We start from the raw sequence: 11425 nt of genomic DNA, 5'->3' as shown, positions 1-11425 counted from the left end.
GAGCGAGTTCAGTTTTGCCGCTCCGCAAATAACCGACTACATCTTGTGACAGAACACAGGGAATATACTCTGTCTATCAATTATTCTGTCTTACAGGCGCACGGCTGTTCATAAACGTTTGTAGGCAAAGTTTTGACTGGAAGCATCTGCAGCGGAACAACAAGGTATCAACGACGTATTTGATTCCAAAGTACAATGAATGAATAAGCTATGGTCCTAAAGAAATGGGTTTGACAGGAGATCATATTGATAAAGTGTGAGAGGAGTTTCTATGTGACGGCCGGTTGAAATAGTCTTTTCTCCGACAGCTCTCTGTTAATTTACCTCCGGGTTTGATAAATGATCGACCAGGTTCTCCGTGTCGTGAGCGAGACCCACGCTGCTGCGCCAGGTGACATGTTTCTTTCTTTTTCATTCTGTCCTTCGTTTCTTTTGAGTCCATCCCCCCAAATATATACCTCTTTAAAACTTTCATATCTGGTTCACTTCACATTCGCAACAAGACTCTAAAACAACAAACTCACTGCTTTGACGAATTGTCAGACTAAAGTTTTTATTTACTTGCTCCTTCGGGTCCATGTTTATCAAAGTGTTGAATTACACAATAAAACAAAGTTTCTGACTGAAAGTGAAAAATAAGACTCATTTATCAAGTTACTGAAGAAATAATCTTATTTATTAAAATGAGCATGGACACAGCTGAAAAATACACAGTTCTGTTTCGGTACTTTAATCAAAGAAGAGACAGCGTCCAGCTTTTTCATTCAATTATTTACTCTTGAAAAATGATCTGAAATAAGTTGTTACTCAGACGTACTGTATGTCTATGTATAATCCGCCCGCACTGCCGAGCATCGTGAGCCGGTGTTATTCCTCGCCGTGCATGTTCCCACGTCGGGTTACGTGCAGGTCATGCCGTTCCCAGCAGACAGGAAGAAAACATCTGACACCGGAGCGGCCAACGGAAACAAGTCACACTCGCTGATGATGCAACAGTCACCGTTCACAGGAAATCACTTTTTAAAAGAGCAGCGGACAATGTGGAGTCCGACTCTCAGCCGCTCGACCAATGGTCCGTGTGTAAAGCTGCTGCCACGGATGCAAATTTAATATTAAATATATTATATAAACACAAACCGCAGAATAAACAACCATATTAGCTGGAGCACTGGACGAAAGGTCAAAACTATACGGGAGCAAATGGAAGGAAAAAAATAAAATAAAACAAGAACACCCGATGACCCTGAAAACATATTGTATTGATTTTTGTTCCATGTGTGATGGATGGGGACAAAGCTGCTCAACCGTCAGGAAACAGGACCCACAATGCACCAGTGCAGGTTCCTCACCTTGGACAGCGACCACCGCACACGGCTCCCCGGGAGGAGAGAGCAGGCGTGTGAACCCACAGACCCGAACACAGCCGGTGAACCACGAACAGAAGAGAGGAGGCTGTCCAAGGTGAGATCCTGCACGAATTCTGCTCTCACCGATGTTTTATGTCCCACAGCGGAGACCCTGAAGACGCCCGGGGACTTCAGATCAGCTCCGTCATCTGCCGGCCTCGTCCACGCTCCACAAACCTGCCTCGAGGTCTTTCTCTTCCTGAAGTTCTCGTTATTCCTCATGCTCTCTTTTCTTACAAAGCGCACGGACGGTGTAGTGGGAGGGGTTTCTCTTTAAAATGAGAATTAGACAGTTAATTACGGCTCTTTCATCTGTAACCATGACAGCGGCCTGTTGGCAGTAAGTCAAACTGCTTTTTGTTTGTTTTCCCCTTTTCCACTTGAATAACTGGTTCATTTCACACCCACAACGAGACACTGGAACTCCGTAATTGCTTCGGTGAATTGTCAAACTGACGAAAGGTTTTTCTTTTACTTTCTCCTGCGGGCTCTTAGTTATCAAACATTTAAGAATTACATTGAGGAAATAATCTAGAAAAGTTATTTATTGAAAAGGGGGAAAAACAAAGACGCAACCTTACCTCCCATCTGCCCCTGTGTTCATTTTGAGCTCTTCTGCGAAATAATAGTTTCACTTTAGAAACTTGGAATAAAATGGATCCAGACGAAGGAATTTTTATTTCTGTCTTTAACATTGTGAGATTTTTGTCCTTTTCTTTTACATTTCCCAGTATCTTGAAAATGAAGGATGTGCCATCTGTGCAATTCCAGTTTTAAAAGTAGAATTCCAGTCTGGCCTGAATTAGCAGTGACCGAACATCCAGATGCAAGCGGATGCAGATGTGAGAAGAGAGGGAGTTGGTATGTTCGTTCATTAGTGTGACACAGATATTGTGTCCTCACACTGCGAATAACAAAGGTGCAGAGAACAGAAGGAATACTTCAGGCTCCATCAATGCGTATTTGTAGTTTTGTTGATTTTTAAAACTTTTAAAAACATTTTTATCGATTCAAATCAGCTCAGATTCCACAAATATATGTAACGTGGCCCATTCTTTTAAAAAAATTCAGTTTTCACTTCCCCAAAATTGAACGCATCACCTGTTGCCTGCTGTGATTCTGTGTTTTTCGATGCACAGTGTTGTTTGTGAGAGTGGATCTGAGTTGTTGTGTAATCGACTGTGGAGCCGCCTCACATTGTGTGTGTGTGTGTGTGTGTGTGTGTGTGTGTGTGTGAGAGCAAAAACAATGGTGTCAGTGACGCACAAAATCCACTTGTTTGCTGATGCAACTTCAGCCTGGACAACATCCAGCAAACATGACGGATGTGTGAACAATCTGCCTTTGCTCTTTCTTCCACCACAGAGTCTCACACACACACACACACACACACACACACACACACCAGCTCAAAGCGTCCCATGCCTCTCAGTGAGGAGATTGTCTGTCTGGATTTTGCTTATTTCATGGATTAGTTACAGGAGGAGCTTTTAAAATTGTATCCGAGTGAATGTTTTCGGAGGGAACCTCTGTGTAACCTTGACGCTTCCACACTGTCTGCCAGACTTAAGCTCATCTTCTCTGTAATAAAGCCAGACACAAAAGAAAATCCGGGCTGCTGCCCTGTACGCCGTGAATGCTGCGCTTCCTTTCTTTGTCCACAGCAGAGTCTATTGGCTGCGCTGCTCGGAAGGTGCACTCCAGTAAAACGTCTAATTTGATCCCGTGGAGACTCTGAAAAGGGAACAGAAAACACAGTGCAGGTACAGAGGAATGAATTATTACCCTGTTCTGAAGGGATATAATAAAAAGAAAAGCAAATATGATAACAAAAAAAAAAAAAATCACAGACAGACAAATCGTCCTGGCAACACAATTGGGGTAGCACATTAGTTTCTGTCTCTTTGAGTTGTGACCAGATACAAAGGTCTGACTCCTCAGCTCGTCAGAAACTTTAGGTGGAGAGACATAGTTTGGAAATTATGAAAAAGATCTTTGCTCATGAATTTTCATATTCACCTATTTTCTAATATATAGAATTTTCTGTCACACACGTTACACAACGCGCTGCAACTGAAGTATAGTGGCAGTGGGACACTTATCACTGAAGGCTGCTCATCACAAATAGACGTAACAATCACTACTGTGTAGAAATTAAGGCAACGTGAACACGTGTCAGTCATCAAGATGAATTCAATGACCAGTCAGGAACATTTGAACGAGCACAGGAACAAGAGTGTAAGTGCTTCCAGGCGCTGAGACGCACCTGTCGTGTATTTTAAGTTGGCGGCAGCACTGCAGGCCTCCGTCCTCCACCTTGTCTGATCTCATTGTGCAGCCTAATAAAGCAGGTTGCATTAGTGCCGGGCGGAATGAGAACACAGATGATTACTCTGGCCGTGAACTCGCTGGGGAGATAAAGAGGTATTTGACGAGCAGGGTCTCCATGAGTCTAAAGCCTTGTGTTAATATCGTCCCGGCATTAATGAGACACGCCGCCGCCGCCGCCGCTGTGGATGTCTCTGCGGTCGAGTCACAGCAGAAACTACGCACTTCAGTCGTCGTCACATACGCCTGCTCAGTTCAGTTTCATTTCAAATGCACAAAAAATGGATCGACCAAAGCCAAATAGAAATTGACCGTGTGGCTAAATAAAGCAGCTTCTTCATGTGCGATGATGTAATGTACCACAGGCAGCATTTCCTCGTCCAGGTTTGTCTCTCGGGAATCAAAACCCCTGCTTCTTTCACGCACATCAGAAAGGTCACTGTGTCGTTGAGATCTGGTAACATCAAAAACAGACGTCCCTCACCTTTAATGAACGAGTCAGGACCTCGGGGGCGTTCTGTTCAGAGTCTCACTTCAAAGTTTGCCGTCCCCTTTTATGGAAAACAGCCTCTGAAACTCAGCGGATCAATTCACCTTTCATGACCTCAACGCACATGTTGCAGTGGAGAACACGGAGTTAGACTCTATGATGCTGTGAGAGGAAGTGGACAGGTGTCGTCCATCTGGTTTTGTGAATCAAAAGCCCACTATCAAACGGGGAATTTTTCATTTCAGAGAAACGTTAGATCCTGGACCATAATTCAATTTCCACCGTATTTACCGAACACACTTTAGTTTCTGAGCTCCGTCGACATCCTGCACCGGATGATTACGAGAGGTGAAAAAATTTGAAATTCATGTATTCAAATCTGCTTTTAGAAATGACAGAGAAAAACACTTCTGTTCCTGCATCTCATGACACTGTTCTGTCATGAGAGAGTTCTGGATGTGAACGAGGTGCAGCAGTGAAAGAAGTTGATCTTGTGCTCCTCCACTGTTCTGTGCCTCAGCCTCGGGCTGCTGTATCCATGGTTTTTTTTTTTTCGCCTGAGCATTTTCTCCTGGGCCATTTCTTTTTTTTTTTTTTTCCAATTCACTGTGAAAACAACAGAGAGGTTATACTCTTTCTCTCGCTCTCTCGTCTTTTTTTCCTGGGATGAGTTTGGCTGCTGATTTCGCTGCCAGTCGTTCCTGGATGATTATTCTCCAGCAGTCTGGCAGCCCGTTGTGCCGACCACAACAAAAGGGCTTTTTCAGATAGACTTGGCCCCACAGTCAATATCGTTCAACCCAAATACTTTCAGAAACTATGGAGCCCTAAAGACAGAGGTGTTCTGGGGACCCTGTGCTGTTAGTGTTGCAGCTCTCGGCTTTGGGGCCCAAGCTGTTACCTGCTTTACGCCCCCGCCTTGGAGTCCCGCAGTGGGACCTGAGCTGTGGGAGGTCCATGTTGGGTGATGACCTGAGCGACTGTTTTCCTTCCTGTGGGACAGTGAAGGATACGCAGCAGCTCTGCCTGATCAGAATTCATCACAGAGCCCGGGGCTGCGTAATCGTTCAGGGTCTGACTCGAGGATCCTTTCGTGGTCGCTAACGTCAGCGAGGACGTTTGCATTTCAGCGCAGTGAGGATCGGTTGCAGAGACATCACTGAGGTGGACGCAGCACACGGCTGGTGATGATGAACTTTGACTGCTCCGCCTCAACGGCCGCTTGTGTAATATTTATATCAGTTAGGAGCGGTGACTTTTTAATGCTCAGCTTGCTGCACATTAGATCGTGTTATACAGTTGAGTGCATTTTGAATCGGTGCCATTATACTCACGTACGACTGGGAGCAGTTTTAAAAAGGTCTGAGGACAAACTGTTGGCGGAGATTTAATTTGAATGCTAAGCGGAGGGTCGGGAGGTCATCCAACAGGAAGTTTTGATAATTACTTAGAAGTAATTTCATTATATTTCAACGTTTACGACGAGACCTGTGTCATATATTCTTTTTACTTGTGTTAACAGAAAAACCCCCAGTTTTATTCAAGGTAACAGGACCTTTTAAAATTGCGTCACATCCACTTTACCTGTGGGTTTTTCTGTCTCTGCTGTTAGAAAGTCAGTTCAAGTCGGTCACTTTTAATGAATCGCGATTATTTGTTACCTTTTGCCACGTCAGGTAGATTTCCCACGATTCCACGCCTCCTCAACACGTCATCGAACAAGAACTGTGGCTGTTGTTTTGATTGAGCGACCCCTAGTGGCTGAAGTTACATATTGCACATTTGAATTCCTTTCGTAGTGATTTTTTTATGCAGCAGTTTTTGCTTTTTCTGCTTCAAATTACGGTGGAAACTTCGTTCATTCACGAACAAGGAAATACAACATCCTGCTTTTAGTTTCTAAAATGACTTAATTCACGTTGGATGTTTGCCCTTTTACATTTATACTATGCACGGGTCTTGGAATGCACTTTCTGAAATGTCAAGCTGTGTCCATGACCAGAAAAATCCTGGATGAACTCTCTCTCCCTCTCTCGCTCGCTCTCAGTGACTGGTGCTTCCTGCGTTAAGGTCACATGTTTGATAGATTTATAACTGTCTTCGCTCATATTCATCCTAGTTTAACGTAACACATGCACAATTTAAAATGAGAGCAAGACAGAATTCTGTTAATTGCACCAGCAATGGTTTTGTTTTCAGGGTTGTTTACGAAGCGAACACGTAATTTAAATATAAATCTGTGAGATGCATTGAGAGGAGTAATGAATAATGGAGTCACTCGTTAAGCCCTGATTGCTTAATTTTGTTCTGCGTACCATTAGCCTGATGGAGTTAAAGCGTGATAGTCAAGCATTGGACATCCCATCACTTGCTGGCGCCACTACCTTTTCGGACCCCCTGGCATTTTAAACCCGGAGTGTACTTCAGAACTGGGGTGAGCAGAGGGTGGGGGGGGGGTGTTATAGCTGAAGCTGAGCGGACCAGAAATCATGGCTGTGGGGGAAACTGGGGCTGAAGAGAGAGAGCAGGCACCGGGAGGTCAGGAGGATGGCTGGAGCTGGGGGGGAGGCAGAGCCGAGCAGGAGGCCTGAGGAGGGGGAGGCAGGGGGAGGCAGGAGTCAGACTGTGTGAGTGTGTGAGACGAGAGGCTTCGACCTGGCAGCAGTGTTGAGGTTGGACCTGGGTATTCATGGCAGAGCTGGATGATGATGAAGAGCAGCTGGTGGCCTGACCTCCGACTCACCGATCTGCAATCAAACGCACACACACACACACACACACACACACACGACGGAAACAAAATACAGAGAGAAGTAGACGGTGCGCAGCGTCCAGATACAGATTCGTAATTGAAAATTAAAAGTGACGATTTCGAGAAGATGTGGGCGGCAATATTTTGACATCACTGAAAATAATGGGATTTGTTTAAATGTCGCGTTCAAACATATTCTGAGCAAATGGATCTTTATTTCAGTGGAAGACTCGTTTATTTGTTCTGTGTCTGTTTCACAAGCTGCGGCCCAGATTTCAAACATTCAACAGCTGCGTGATAGTAAAAATAAAAAAAATGTCATAATTATGAGTGAAAATGGAAAAAAAAAAAAGGAAGTGGAGGTTCCTGTCCGATTGGTTCAAATGGGAGCCAATGGGATTTTAGGGAGTTTACTGTTACCGGGTTAGCACAGGATTTCCAGCAGCCACGACGGTGGTGTGGTCTCCTGTGTTTGTGTGTCTCAGCTGAATGTGTGTGTCTGTGCACTGATGTGACACACACATCGCTGGTTAGAGGATCAGCCCGTCTCGCTGCCTTTAACCAAGGTTTTTATTCGTGATGCTGAAAACGTGTCTCATCTGAGCCGTCAGAAAATCAGCACACGGAGACACAATGTGCCCGCTGAGCCTTCATACGTTTGTGGGTTTGTTGTTGTCGTGCAGTGCAGCTCCTGTTTTTTTTTTTTTTTTTTGCCTCTGCGTGTGAAGATGTTCCTGCAGCGTAGGAATTCATTTGCAGTTCTGCGTAGGATTGTCACAGCATCACTCCAACGCCACATGGATGTTTCGTGCATTATCAAGGGTTCTGACAGACTGATGCATGTTTTCTGCTGAGATCTTTCTTGCTCTTGATGCCGGCTCGTCCTTGAAATGTCTCGTACATGCCAAACCTCAGCCTCTATCACAAACAACAACAAAGAAACGGCTCAGGAACTTCCAGTCTTGCAACGCTCGTTAATATACCAGTCAGACTTAGTTAGCTTGTTAGCGCTCACGTGTTATTTCTGCAAAAACTTTAATCAGATTACCAGTTTTATGTCGTTTTCAACTAAAATGAAATAGCGAATCTAATTCCACTGTTGTGTACCTTCCAGTTACATGTTATTATAAAAACCAGAAGGGCACTCGGGGAACGTTTACCTCCGCTAGGCTAACTCACCATCTAGTCACGTTAAAGAAAGTGGAAGATAAATCAGTCACAGACGTTTTTGAGGAGACGATCAAATAAACAAATCACATTTGAGTCACGGCAACAACACAAGTCTCAGAGAAGTCGAGGATTGATCCGAGCTCATCATTTCTAAATGAGAATACGATGTTAAATCTGTTGAGTATTAGAAAATCTGCTGGATGTATCACAAGAGGGCAACCAGACCAGGATTGCAGTGATGGACCTATGATTGCTCGGTTTACGTTCAGACCACATATCCCTGTGGTTGGAGTTCCCCAGAGATCCGTGAGCCTCTAATGCACATTAAGTCGTTTATTAAAGTGTGAGGAACAACTGCATCAGGACCCAGGAGACTCTTCGTCAGGGCAACAGAAAGACATCGCTCCCTCATGCTTTAATAAAGGACTTTTAACTCACATCAGAACGGCCCAGCCCCCCGGGGATCGCTGTCCACGGGCTCTGACCCGAACTGTTTTATGTCTCACTTCAAAACAGATTACACTTTGGACGAGCACCTGATTGTGTGGAGATTATCCTTCTCTCTTGAAACCCTGTGTCGTGCTCCCTCTCGTGTTCCCAGCGTAGCTCTAGCGATGGCAGCGTCACTCGGAGGAGGTACAACACATAATTGATTTACCTCGGATTTGTTTCGTTGTTTGTCAAGTGATTAAGACAATTATTGATTTTATCTCGAACATGTTTGGCTACATCGTCCAGCCCTTAGTTAAAATATCTTGAAAATTATGAAACGCATTGTGACATTTGCTCCATGCGTCCCTCAGAATGAACTTGCAAGTTTGACATTCGGGAGAAATGCTCATTCACGTTTTGCTGTGATAGATGAGAAAAGTGAAGCCAATGCAAGAAGCTAGTTGGTTTTATGGACTGGAGACAGGGGACTGTGTCCTGGCTCTGTATAAGAATAACAAAATCCAAATAAATAAAGTCAATGGTGCAGAATTTCACTGTTATTTTAAAAGGTACATTATCAGGATTGTAATATATGTGCCTACACAGGTAGAAACACATCTTGCACGCTGTACTTTGAGCACGAGCTGGTTCAGGTGCAGAGATGTGTAAGCGCACCTGGTTGTTGATGGAAGATTGGTTTATTACAGGCTTTAGTCACAATCACACACCGGTTGATTCATTATGAGACTAAGCACGACACTTTTGATCGCATTGTTATTTTGTGTGTTAACATTCAGAGGTTAACTCAAAGTACTGGTTTGACTAAACACACAGTCACCGGTGAGATCATTGTTTTCTCCGTCTTTCTCTCGCGCGGCCTCATTAAAGCACAGATCACCTCGTTTTATGCTTTATTCTCTTTCTTTAACTGGAAAATGCAAAATTAAACTGCAGATCTTTGAGCATTCAGCCGCGGAAGACGCGTTGTCTTCACACTGCCGTCCCCACACAGCTATAGAGCCATCATTTTCTAAGCGTATACAAACAACACCTGCTCTAAGACATCTCGACCTGGCTCCCTCCAGCTGGTTATCTGTGTGGTCCTGACGCCTCATTGGCTTTATGATGATTACGTTAACTGAGATAACCTTTTCCTGCTTTTCACAGATGTCAGTAATTTGGAGGGGAGGGAGCAGGTTTGTCACCACCGCTAATTTCAGGTATTAGTCAGGTCCCTTTGGTCTCCAGCCTCATCAGGAATCAATGACGGGTTGTGTGCAGATAAAGTTTCTTCTTATCACCTTCGATGTTTGAAGGTTATAGATGACGACAAAATGTGACGCGTTACACTGCAGATACTGGGAATTCTCCGTCTAGACACATAAACTGCACTCTGCATTTTAATTTATCTCTATGTTCAAAACTATTTACTTCATCTCATATCTTTTTTGCCATTTCCCTCCTCCACTGTATTTTCCCCCTGTATGCTACAAATTGTGTAAGTTGCTTCCTAATGACCTTTTCCTCTCATGCATGTTTTATGCAATGTTCTCATTCACGTTTGAAAAGAGGCTAATTCACTGCATAAATATTTGATATGGACCTTTTATATTCCCACCTCCCACATTTCAATTAACTGCAAAATGTATCTTTGGGCTCCCAATTTACAGCAACAAGGGAAACTATCCCCCTCATTACCTTTATGTTTGTTATTCTTCCATAAAAGCAGGCAACACAGAGCCTTAGTAAGATTGCGTTTGTCAATGATTAACCTTTGAAAGCCTCTTCGAGCCGGCGACCACATTAAGCACATTTCAGAGGCTGCGGAGACGCTTCGAATATCCGAGGACGCAGAGACAAGTGGTCGCAGCTTCACATGTTGCTTCGCATCTTACACCTGTGTCGCTTTGACTGTGCGACCAAAAGGCGCAGGAGGCCACAGCACCTCATCAATCAAACCGCGAGTAATCAGACACAGATTGCTGCAAATCGCCCGGGAGGATGGCAATCAATGTAAAGCAAAATTAACCCAAGGACAAAATTGACAAAGATGAAACAACTTGTGCAGAATTGGATATGAATTCCAATTATGATAAATACCATCGCTCAGGGCGCAAAAGGCTTGTTTGTTGGCAGCGGGTTCTTTGAAGGACGCCAAGTGGAACCGTTCTGCATGGGTTGATATGGAATAGGAAGGGGTCCGACAGCCAGTGAGGAATAAATTCATGTTCACCTTGTAAACTGTAGCTTTGTTTCTCAGACTATGGCGCTGCAGGCCATAATACTTTAGTGCATGGTGTAAAATGAAGAACGCTCACAGAGGAAGTGTCTTCAACGAACAAAATCAGATTGTCAGGGGAAAGGTTCTGGCACGGGGTGATTATATTCTATGATACGACTAAGTACTGCACATATTGGAGGTTTTTCATCAGTCAAGTTAAATGTATAAAAATGTATTTGAGGGAGTTTCTCTTACAAAAGTAAAAAAGTCCAAGTGTCAATAACGTGGAATACAACAAAGACGGAAAATAACATGTTGATAAATGGAATGAAGGAAATCATGGAACAGTGACATTACTGAAAAAAATGTCTCATGATTAAAATTTTTCTAACATTTAACATCAGTGTGTTCATCTGACATGTTTTTACAACCAGGTCCATTAACTCACACGTATAATGTTGATAATTCAGGCATTTGAGGAGTCAATAATATGTTGATACTGAGGAAAGATATTTGCCGATGTCACGTGAATCCCCGGTCTCTGTCCTGACGCTCGTTTGCTTTGACACCCGAGGCGCGGCCCCGCGACTCTGCTGCCACTAATAAAAGCAGTGCTCGTAACTTCT

The 11425-nt window shown here is 43.9% G+C and overlaps 1 long non-coding RNA gene across 1 annotated transcript; it reads right to left on the bottom strand.

Moving 5' to 3' along the window:
- Positions 1-654: 654 nt before the first annotated feature.
- LOC138406954 (uncharacterized) lies at positions 655-11175 on the bottom strand. The gene is made up of 2 exons (XR_011240337.1): positions 9254-11175; positions 655-9222 (listed from the first exon to the last, which is right to left on the bottom strand). It is a non-coding gene; the product is annotated as an uncharacterized lncRNA (long non-coding RNA).
- Between the last annotated feature and the right edge of the window lie 250 nt (positions 11176-11425).

Source organism: Paralichthys olivaceus, chromosome 3 (assembly GCF_024713975.1).
Source record: "Paralichthys olivaceus isolate ysfri-2021 chromosome 3, ASM2471397v2, whole genome shotgun sequence".
NCBI lineage: Eukaryota > Metazoa > Chordata > Actinopteri > Pleuronectiformes > Paralichthyidae > Paralichthys > Paralichthys olivaceus.
This window is presented reverse-complemented; position numbering and strand designations above follow the sequence as displayed.